Source organism: Pinus tabuliformis, chromosome 2_1, assembly GCF_031772625.1.
Source record: "Pinus tabuliformis cultivar Carrire ecotype Pingquan chromosome 2_1, CPIR1, whole genome shotgun sequence".
Taxonomy (NCBI): domain Eukaryota; kingdom Viridiplantae; phylum Streptophyta; class Pinopsida; order Pinales; family Pinaceae; genus Pinus; species Pinus tabuliformis.
Window position 1 is genome coordinate 284061582 of NC_142299.1, and position 12628 is coordinate 284074209.

A 12628-nucleotide genomic window follows, 5' to 3' on the forward strand; every position below is an offset into this window, starting at 1 on the left:
TCGCCATCTCTGCAAAGCGCCATCCGTTAGATCTCAGGCCATCCATTTGACAGCGGAGATCCATTTCGCTAGCCATCCATCTGCCGCACGTTAAGTCCCGGGGAATTGGTGGTTTCGCGCCCGTACTTGGGACACGCGTCGCCTATCTACCGTGTTCGCTGCCCCTCCGCCCGAAACCACCCTAGCCCGAAAGCGTTGTGGGAAAAACCATTTACCGCCCTCCCGCTAACCCCTCGCTGACGTCAGTTGTCCTCTGCTGACGTCACACCGCCATGTGACCATCCGTACTGCCACACCACCCGTCACGTCGTCTATTCCATACCCCCCGTTGACGTCATGCTAACGTCACCCATCCGAAAAATCAAATTTTCCCACCAAAAAAAACTTTTATTCAATAAAGGGTAAAAAGTCATTTTTTATAGTTTTTGTTGCAAAAATAGCACTCCAGGCATGCAATCAACCGACTTTGTACCCGATTCTTGACCGCCTCCCAACCACGAAAGCTCTAGCAATGATCTCGCCGAGTGCCGACCCTCCATTTTACAGTTTTCTTCCTCTTTGTACAGTTCGAAACAAAACAAAGGGATTCCCGAGCTCGTAGAAGAATAAACAGAGATAAACAGGGATACATGCTGTAGTCAGTGTGAAACAGCCAGGGACATGATTTACCAGAGGAAAGGCACTGAGAAGACACGTTAGCAGTTCCATTTTGCCGGACAGCGGTAAGCATGGTCGGTTCGACATTAAAGAAGATGATTAAAGTCAAAGGGTATCAGAGGAGCCATAAAGAGTATCAGTGCAGAATTAAAGAGAAATCAAATCAACATTAAAGAGTATCCGAGCCGACTAAGGAAAACAAATCAGAATTAATGCATCAGTTAAGACAGAGAGTCAACGCACAGCTACTTCAGACAGCTGCAGGCCAAACCCTAAAGAGCCAGCTTCCAACACAACATAAGTTGGTTGTTTCTACTTTGCTTGTATATTACTTTAGGTTAAACTTAGATATTATCTCATAACTTTGATGAGACATCCTGTTGTACATATTTTTGTTGTATAAATACCCTCTTCATCAGAGTTTTGGAGAGGTTGGGTATGTGTAGATTTCTCTAGATTTTGCTATAAATACTGAACTTTGGAATAAAAGTTGTTGGGATAAAACTGTTGTCTGGCATATTGGATGAAGAATTGATGCAGAAGACCTGTCACAGAATTCTCGAATCAACCTATGCATCAATAAGTACCCTTATATCTTATGTTTTTACAGTTTTCATGTTCACTGTATCATTTGTGTTTCATGATCTGAATGATAAAGAGAAAGATTAATTCAGAATTTGCTTAGCTGCACTCTTTTTTCAGTCTTTGTTATTCTCTGTGTTTTCTTCAGAATTAGTATAAACAGTGAATTCTTAATTTCTCCTGTTTCCCCTGATTCTTCCACGTTGATTATTTGATAAAGACTTCTTAATTGCTCTTTATCAGTAAGCTTTCACTTTCCCTCTTTTCAATATGATGAAGGATTCTTAACTTCCCTTCACCCATTTGAGTCCATTCCATCTGATTCCAACCTTTTAATTGTTCCATGTTTTACTACCTTGCTCTGTGATGCCATCCTCTGCTAGAAATTGAATCCAGGAAGCTAGTTACTTTTGACTCCATCATGCCCAATGGACTGAACTCTTCAGTTTTGCCTCACTGTTCTATTGAAACTCACCACCCAAACTCAAAACAAAACCCTTGTACTTCATAACTAGCCTAAAACCTTCCAAAATAAAGCTAAATCATAAAGAGAGAACCCTCTCTGGATGCAGATTAGCTAAAATCTGTATCTAAAAGATTGGTCTGTGGTTACCTCGGTCGTATTCCCTTTCTTACAACTTTTGGGAACAACCTGAGTGATAACATCATTGGCAACTCCACTGGGGACTCTGAATAATTGTTTGTTTCTACTATTTCTGTATAAACTACAGATGGAGCCTGAAGTTAGCTAGGTAGCCTTTGAAACTGCTTTTGCTTTGCAATTGTAGAAGTAAATAAATGCTGCTTCAGTCTATCTCCAGTCTAGTTTATGTTTTGAACAATTGTTTCAAATACTTGATCATTTCCTCTTGTCAAATAAAAAAGTTTAAATCTCATATCAAAAGCCTCTTAAAGAAATCATAAAAGTTGTTTTGAAAAATCACAAAAATCTCAAAAAAAAAATTGTTTCCTGGAGAAAATGAACCATTTCTTCATAACTGTTTCACAGGTTTAGATCTGATCTGTGATGGTGGACAGGGATCAGACACACAAAGGTTAAAATCATCCACCTGGCGGCTCCACATCATTTTCACAATCAAGACTCCATTGGAGAAATGAACCCGAAAGAACTATATGAAAAGATCAGGCTTTTGACTTGGATTGTTATCCAAGACATTATGTTCTTTCTCATTCATAAGATTTTTCAATGTATATTGTATTTTATAGATGATTTTAGATTAAATTTTTATTGTTTTCCTTCCAAAAATGTAGATGAAAAGTCTCTTTGCACATTTGAACAGCAGTATTCTAATTCTTATGAAGATGATTTTTTTAATTAAGGAGAACCCAAAAATTGAGACTAAACAACCAATCCTTGAACATATTCCAGTACCTCATAAAGTTCATGATAGGTATAAACCACTCATTTTGCCTCCTACACTCCATGCTTTCCCTAACGATTATCCCAAGTATCTCCCTAGGTTTGATGGAGAGAATGGTGTCACTGCCCAAAAACATATCCAAGTTTTTGAAGATTACCTTAACTTATTTGAAGTGGATGAAGAGGATGTTAATATTAGGCTCTTTGCTCTTTCTCTGCAAAGGCAAAGTCAAGAGTTGGTTCAAAACCCTACCTGAGGCAAGCATCTCAAATCTTGAGCAGTTTCTCAAACTCTTCCTTGATAGATGGATAATCAAAGTCAATCTCCTCATGATCATAGAAGAATATAATCAATTAAAAAGACATCTAGATGAAACAGTACAACAATTTTCAGATAGATTCAATCAAGTCTATCATTCGATACCATTAAATGTAAAACCTCCCCCTGATTCAGCTCTACTTCATTACCCAAGAGCATTTGATTCAGAGATAGAATTTCATCTGAGAGAGAGAAACCCCTCCACTATGTAACAGATGCCGAACATGGTAGTGGATGTAGAGGTTAATATGAAAATTAGAAAAGAAAAACTGAAAAACAGAAAAAGAGGAAAAACTTGACATTTTGATAAAGAAAGCAGAGTAAATGATGCAGAAGATCACAATGAAAGTTGAATGTTTTGGTCAAAATCATCATGACACATTTGTTTCACAAGAGGAAAGGGTTGATATTCATGAACAAATTCCTACCAACCCGATCTACCATAGATCAGAAGACAGATTCATAGAGCAATATGTGAAGGAGCAAATACTTGATCTAACGTGTGCATTTGATAACATTTCTTCTTTCAATCATTCACCCAAATATGATCAATATGATGATGATTATGTTTCTCAAATCCAATTTAACCTTGCAAAGGAATCAGAAGCTAATTTGGGGAACAAGGAAATTCAGGTTCAAGAGCTTAAAAGAAGTGATCAGCTTGTTCATTTCAGCAATGATTATGAGGAGGAAAGTGCAGAAAATTTTAAAATCAGTCAAGGAACTTTACCATTTTGTTTTGATTCATTTCAGTTCATCAGAGATAACTATCATGAAATTAGAAATCAAATGTCAACAAGTCTTGATATTAACCATCTAGAGGGCAATCAAATCTTTGTTCAAAACTTATCATATCTAGATTTGCAACCCCAAAATGCCATTAAATGTCAGGTTGCAGAAGAAAACTTGGAAGCAACAACATATGATAAAGAAATCCAAGTTGATTCCTTGCCTCTTTGTTTTGAATCATTTGAATTGTTTAAAGAAAAAGAAGCGCAGCTTGTAGAAACCCATGAAATTCCATTCCAACCTATATGTAATGAGTTGCAAGAAACTCTTCCAAATTATTTATGATCCATCAGCTGACAGGTTGAATGATGAAATAAATCAGAATTCTTCTCCACTAACAGACTGTGAGAGTCAAAAACAAGATGATAATGGTTTTACAAGACAAACATTACAATCAGTAAAAATATCACCACAAAGAACAGTTGAAAACATACATGGTGATAAAGACAAAAGTGATTTCTCAATTCCATGGCAGGTAGGTTATCCAGGACATGTGTGCAGTTGTTGTTTGAATCAACTCAAGAATAGTGTATATAATTTGCAAGATCCTTTTGTACAGTTTCTAGATTCAACAAAGGAGATCGGGAATTTCCTTATCTTCTCACAGGTTAACATAGCTAAATTTGATTGCAAGATCTCAATTGTAAATACCATTAAACACAAGCAACAAATATCACTAATGTATATAATGCTTGAGTGGTTGCATTGGTTGTTTCATTTTACCTAACCAGCAGTCAGAAAGTTGATTAGAGTAAAGTAGGTAGGATTTCAGTTTGTTCTAATTCACTTTTCAGTAAGTTAGGAAATAAATCCTTAAATATATGAATCCAAGATTTTGATGATTTACTAATTTGGTTTGAAGATTGCAGCCCTTTTGTTTCAGTTCAGATCTCAAGTTGTGCAGGAGAAAGTTAAAAAATATTTTTAATGAAAAGACCAAGGTTGCAAGTTCCTACCCAAGTGACAAGGTGCTCAAGAAGGATTCAAAAAGGAAGAAAAAATGAAAAAATGTGTTTAAGTGTGGATTGGATAGTAACTTGATGTAGTTGAAGCTCGAAGAGAAGGCCCTAAGCTCCACAAGTGTGTTGTCATACATACAAATAAAGCAACCAGCAAAGGAAAATTTCAGAGCAGAGCAAAAGTTATGCAAAAGGCCATCTGACTTGTTCTTGACTTTCCACCAGGGAAAGCCATCCCCAAGTGGAGCCAATGTTATAATCCTATAGTTATAGGTGTCATATTTCATGATTGACTGGTTGAGCTCTGTAATATGTTCATATCTTTCCTTGCTGTAAAGGTTTCCATATTATCAAAAAATAAAAATAAAAATTTAAAAATGTAAAGAGGGTATACCCTAAAAGAAAAATCAAAGGGTGAAAAAAATAAATGGTCAAAAGAAAAAATGAAAAGAAATGAACCCCAAACAAAAAGACCAGGAAAGTGTGCAAGTCCAAATGCCACTACTGTTTCATTTTTGCAAAATAAAGCATTGTGTGCAGCTTGTTAACTTCATGCCACAATTGATGAATGGCCAAACAACTTAATCTTGGCCAGTTCATGTTTCAATTTCATGTTTTAGATAGAGAATAAAAATCTGTCCAAACTGTTTAATCTTGGCAGATAAGTAGATAGGTAAAGAAGCAAAAGGAGCTCAATTGTTTAACCTGAGCCCTTGGAAGAAATAAGTGCAGACTTAGATAGGCTTATCATGCAAAAGAAAAGAAAAGTGGAAAAGGGTTTGCTAGTCTAAATGCACCCAAATGTAAAGAAGAAAAAATGTTAGGAAAAGTAGGCTGGGTAGGTAGATTGTTGTTGCAGAATGAGACTTGTGATTGATTTTGTCTCTCAAAGTGTCAATTTTATCTCTATCACTAAGTACTAAGGCAGATATTTTTTAGAGCAGCTCAAGCGAAGCATGACTAATCTCCCATTCATATTATTTCCCCAATCACTTACTAATTTTCCCCAATGATATTGAAATCTGCTTAGTATCATTGAGTCACTCATCTCATTCTATAATGTTTTCCTAAGTAAGAATCTGTTTTACTTAGGGATTAGCCATATTTCTTGTATAAACTCTTTTTTCCCTTTAAGCCTAAGTTTCCTAACATTATACTTAGCGCTTTCATATTCAAAATCCATATTAACAAACTAACTTTATACTATATAACTCCCTTGTAATTGTTCCCTTTCCTGTATTATATTAATATATGAAAAACCCCAAAACTTTATTATTCCAGCCCCCGGTTAAATATAACCATATCACTGCTTAACGTGGGTTAACGAGTTTATCTAAAACTTGTTAAAACCTTTTCCGCACACAACATTGTGATTTATTAACCTTTGGTTAATTAAATAACCAAATCCGCAACCCAACCAATGAAATTAACCCCGAAAACCATTAAAATATCAGTTTATTTGGATCGGTCCCCGCTACTTAACCATCGCCATCTCTGCAAAACACCATCCATTTGATCTCAGCCCATCCATCCGACGGCGGAGATCCATTTCGCTAGCCATCCATCTGCCGCACGTTAAGTCCTGGGGAATTGGTGGTTTCGCGCCTGTACCTAGGAAATGCGTCACCAGCCTATCGTGTTCATTGCCACTTCGCCCGAAACCGCCCTAGCTCGAAAGCAGTGCGGGCAAAACCATCTGCCACCCTCCCGCTGACCCCTCGCTGACGTCAGCTGTCCTCTGCTGATGTCACACCGCCATGTCACCATCCGTACTGCCACGTCACCCGTGAAGTTGTCTATTCCGTACCCGCCGTTGACATCATGTTGACGTCACCCATCCGGAAAATCAAATTTTCCCGCCAAAAGAATCTTTTGTTCAATAAAGGGTAAAAAGTCATTTTTTATAGTTTTCGCTGCAAAAACAACGCTCCAAGCATGCAATCAACCGACTTTGTACCCGGTTCTCGACCACCTCCCAACCACGAAAGCTCTAGCAACAAGCTCGCCGATTGCCAACCCTCCATTTTACAGTTTTTTTCTTCTTTGTACAGTTTGAAACAAAGCAGAGGGATTCCTGAGCTTACAGAAGAAGAAACAGAGATAAACAGGGATACATGCTGCAGTCAGTGTGAAACAGTCAGGGACATGATTTACAAGAGGAAAGGCACTCAGAAGACACGTTAGCAGTTCCATTTTGCCGGATAGCGGTGAGCAGGGTCGGTTCGGCATTAAAGAAGATGATTAAAGTCAAAGGGTATCAGAGGAGCCATAAAGAGTATCAATGCAGAATTAAAGACAAATCAAATCAGCATTAAAGAGTATCCGAGCCGACTAAGGAAAACAAATCAGAATTAATGCATCAGTTAAGACAGAGAGTCGACGCACAGCTACTTCAGACAGCTGCAGGCCAAACCCTAAAGAGCCAGCTTCCAACACATCATAAGTTGGTTGTTTCTACTTTGCTTGTATATTACTTTAGGTTAAACTTAGATATTATCTCATAGCTTTGATGAGACATCCTGTTGTACATATTTTTGTTGTATAAATACCCTCTTCATCAGAGTTTTGGAGAGGTTGGGTATGTGTAGATTTCTCTAGACTTTGCTATAAATACTGAACGTTGGAATAAAAGCTATAGGGATAAAACTGTTGTCTGGCCTATTGGATGAAGAATTGATGCAGAAGACCTATCATAGAATTCTTGAATCAACCTATGGATCAATAAGTACCCTTATATCTTGTGTTTTTACAGTTTTCATGTTTACTGTATCATTTGTGTTTCATGATCTGAATGATAAAGAGAAAGATTAATTCAAAATTTGCTTAGCTGCACTCTGTTTTCAGTCTTTGTTATTCTCTGTTTTTTCTTCAGAATTAGTGTAAATAGTGAATTCTTAATTTCTCCTGTTTCCGCTAATTCTTCCACGTTGATTATTTGATAAAGAATTCTTAATTGCTCTTTATCGGTAAGCTTTCACTTTCCCTCTTTTCAATATGATGAAGGATTCTTAACTTCCCTTCACCCATTTGAGTCTTCCATCTGATTCTAGCCTTTTAATCGTTCCATGTTTGACTACCTTGCTCTGTGATGCCATCCTCTGTTAGAAACTGAATCTAGGAAGCTAGTTACTTTTGACTCCATCATGCCCAATGGACTGAACTCTTCAGTTTTGCCTCACTGTTCTATTGAAACTCACCACCCAAACTCAAAACAAAACCCTTGTACTTCATAACTAGCCTAAAACCTTCCAAAACAAAGCTAAATCATAAAGAGAGAGCCCTCTCTGGATGCAGATTGGCTAGAATCTATATCTAAAAGATTGGCCTGTGGTTACCTCGGTTGTATTCCCTTTCTTACAACTTTTGGGAACAACCTGAGTGATAACATGCAGGTCTAAAAAATGGAGCTCAAAGTTAATGAGAAAATATAAAGGGGTATAAAAAATGTCAATGAAAAAATGGATACCTACATTATCTAGTGAAAGTAGGGATTTTTTAAATTGGGGAGGTGTATTAGGTTCATCTTGGTAGGGGGTTAAATAATGTGATTTTTAGAGGTATTTTCCAATATGTAGTCAAATTAAGGGTATTTTTTAATATGTCATGAACGCACGTGATATGTTAGAGGTTCATTGGATGAAGCCCCCAAGGATGTAGAAAAATTTTCATCGGATATACTGGTAAGAAAATGATAAGTTGAATGAGAGTTACTAAAGCAAGCATGATGATTAGATGGAACGATTATGGCATGATATTCTCGTTTAGTAGACAACAAAGACATATCAATTTGAATAGATTTGAAAATGCTTTGAATGATAGAATCATCTCTGTCATCCTATACATATGGAAAGCCATCTCCTTGTACTTGGTTACATACTGCACTAGCATCACAATCATTGAAATAAGTGAAAAGGAATGCCAATATAGCAAACACATGCAGCCAATCAGGATATAATGGATTGCAGCCGTACCCAATAAAAATGCTAATCATTAGGTTATCATGAAGTTCTTGAATGAGAATATTTTTACTAGATTTTGTTGCCCAACCAAACTAGTCACTGATAATGCAACAACATTCAGGGCAGAAGAATTGGTGGACATGTGTGAATCCATGGGCATTCAATTGGTGCATTCTACCTCATATTATCCTCAAGTCAATGGCTTGGCCGAATAATCTAACACGAGTCTTGTAAGGATAATAAAAAAACTATTGGAGGACAACAAAAAGAACTGGGATTCCAAGTTGAAGTTTGCACTATGGGCTGATAGAGTTACCAACAAGAATCCCATAAGAAACTCTCCATTTAAGCTGGTTTATTGCGCTGATGTTGTTTTTCCTATCCAGCTGATTCTCCCTGTGGCCAAATTCTTGCAAGAAGAACAGGATGAAGAGAATGACATAGCGAGGAGAATGAGTAACTTGGTTGAATTACAATAGATCAGAGAACAACTGGTTGAGAAGTCAAGAATTCATCAGAAGAAGATCAAAGAAACCTTTGATAGAAAGGCAAAAATGGACAGTTTTCAGGTTGGTGACTGGGTTCTCAAATGGGATGCATTGAAGGAAAAGAAGGGAAACCATGGTAAATTTGATGCCTTATGGATGGGACCGTTTGTCATTGCTCAAGTTCAGATGAAAACTACTTTCATTCTGCACAATTTGGAGGGGAAGGTGTTTTTCATGGCCCAGTCAATGGGCAGTTTTTGAAACTTTACTTCATATGAGGCTCTAAGGCCTTAATATTGTAATAGGTTTTTTCAGCTTTTGTTTTCCATGCAAATAAACTCCATGCCCAATGGAACACTTGGAAATAAGTTTGTTTTGGTTGTTATTGGAAAGGTAGTAGTCTGTAGTTCTTGAAACCTCATAGGGAGGCTTTCATCCCCATAAGGAGCCAGTGTTAGCCTCTGAGGTGCAATGGTGCTATTTTTAGTAGAAATGTCCCCTGTTTTAGCTCCGACGACCATGTCTCCTCTTGCTCCGTTTTGGCCATAATCCGAACTTCAAAAATATTACTCTCGCATCTATAATTGCATCGGGTCCTGATCCAAATGGATCCAAATATGCTCTTTAAGTCTTCAAAATATCATAAAATCATACCAAAGATCAAAACAATCACATGAGAAGAGCCCTTAAAATGGCGGAGAAACACTATCGAGAGGCCAAAAACACATAAAAACAGTGAAAAACAGAGTATTGGAGGCATAAACAAGTGAAGGCACAGTAGTTGTCAGATCTGGCCAATCAACAGTCCAGATTTGATTGGCAAATTGCAATCAGTAACCACAATAGAGCGCTTACAACGGCCCTAGGCTATCACGATATGAGATTGCAACTAATTGCATCACGATATCGCAATCGGAGAAACACTATGGAGCGGGGCCTATACACCTACATGTATGCGATGTGATTAGCCGGACCCAATGGCTATATAAACATTATTGCATAGATTTTGAGATCCGCTGAGAGGCGTTTTTTAATGTATTTTCACATATTTCGTTATTTAACGAAATACAAAGAAACAACGCGGATGCGATAAGACCCGGATCCGAAAGGGTTTTTGAAGGGAAATATATAATATTTTAAGTCCAGAATGAATAGAGTTTTGGTGGAATTTCACAGTGTTTCAACGTTTCTCTGTGTAAAACAAAAAATAATTGTTTTTGGTATTCGAAAGGATTTCAAAGGCCCGAAAACCCATTTCGTTACAATACAGGTGGCCACCATCCTTAGAAGTGTTTAGCAATGATTTCTAACGCTAGAAGAGGGATTCGAGCCAACAGAGTCTGGGAGACAGATGACCAGAAGGGGAAAAAGCCACAACACGATGCAGTCGAACCAACAGAAGTGATCATGGAGCATCGCTGGCATGAGCGAGCTACCTGACAGCGCGACAAAATTACTAGAATTTGGTTACTATGTTGTTAGAAAAAGAGACCTCTGGCTCATGTCTGTCTAATCATGGGATCAAGCAGTTAGAAGCCAGGGGGGATAGATTAAGACACCTCGAGCCTCAGAGAGCCCAAGAGCATTGTAAAAAGCCTATAAATGGTTGAAAGTTAGAAATATCAGGGGTTCAACTTTAGGAGACTGTGGAGACACTACTCCTCTCAGCGTCTCATCTTCATTCCAGTAATACATACTTCTTTTGTTGTTATATGTTCAATCACCATCTTTCCCTCTGTTCTAATCTTGCACTTGAATGGGTTATTCATGTGTTTTTCTCTGCTGAATGCTAGATAACTGTCATCTTATCTCTGCATTGATAAATTAGATTTGCAAGTTTCATTTACTTTTTATAGCTAGCTACTCATATGTGTTTATGTATGTATCTGCTAGTATAGTCAGGATTCTCCATCTATTCATTGAATCTATAAACTATTGAGCATTAGTGATTAAAATCCTTGTCAAGTTGAGGGTGTTCATGCATGTTTTGAGTGAAAATAGAGTTGAAATAGTCATCTAACTTGATCGAAACCCCAATCCATTCCGATAGTTCAGAGAACGATATTGAAGATTTATATGTTTCCAGGCATCTCCGAGCTACAACCTAGGAGAGCTTCCTAGAGTGCTAACAGGAAAGACCCATCAGGGATCCTCTTGAGATGTCTAGACAAAGAACAATCTGTGGAAGTCACGCACTAGTTCCATTCTAGCATATACGGAGGGCATCATTATTGGAAAACCACAGCCCACAAGATCCTGAGAGTTGGGTATTATTGGCCTACTTTGTTCTCTTATGTGTTTTCTTTTGTGAAATCTTGTGACAAATGTCAGAGGTTTGTAGGAAGACAACAGCTAAAATCTCTGCCCTTGAAGCCAGTACACGTCAATGGTCCCTTCCAGCAGTGGGGCTTGGACTTCATAGGTGAGATCAATCCACATTCTAGTGGCCATCACAAATGGATCTTGGTAGCCACTGATTATTTCACCAAATGGATTGAGGCCATACCCACTAAAAATGCTAATCATCAGGTTATCATGAAGTTCTTGAATGAGAATATTTTCACTAGATTTGGTTGCCCAACCAAACTAGTCACTGATAATGCAACAACTTTCAGGGCAGAGGAATTGGTGGACATGTGTGAATCCATGGGCATTCAATTGTTGCATTCTACCTCATATTATCCTCAAGGCAATGGCCTGGAAAAATCATCTAACAAGAGTCTTGTAAGGATAATAAAAAAACTGTTGGAGGACAACAAAAAGAACTGGGATTCTAAGTTGAAGTTTGCACTTTGGGCTGATAGAGTTACCAACAAGAAGTCCATAGGAAACTCTCCATTTAAGTTGGTTTATGGCGCTGATGTTGTTTTTCCTATCCAGTTGATTCTCCTTGTGGCCAAATTCTTGCAAGAAGAACAGGATGAAGAGAATGACATAGCGAGGAGAATGAGTAACTTGGTTGAATTACAATAGATCAGAGAACAACTGGTTGATAAGTCAAGAATTCATCAGAAGAAGATCAAAGAAACCTTTGATAGAAAGGCAAAAATGGGCAGTTTTCAGGTTGGTGTCTGGGTTCTCAAATGGGATGCATTGAAGGAAAAGAAGGGAAACCATGGTAAATTTGATGCCTTATTGACGAGATCGTTTGTCATTTCTCAAGTTCAGATGAACAATACTTTCATTCTGTACAATTTGGAGTGGGAAGGTGTTTTTGATGGCCCAGTTAATGGGCAGTTTTTGAAACTTTACTTCATATGAGGCTTTAAGGCCTTAATATTGTAATAGGTTTTTTCAGTTTTTATTTTCCATGCAAATAAACTCCATGCCCAATGGAACACTTGGAAATAAGTTTCCTTTGGTTGTTAATGGAAAGGCAGTAATCTGCAGTTCTTGAAAACTCACAGGGAGGCTTTCATCCCCAGAAGGAGCCAGTGTTAACCCCTGAGGTGCAGTGGTGCTATTTTTAGCGGAAATGTCCCTTGTTTTAGCTC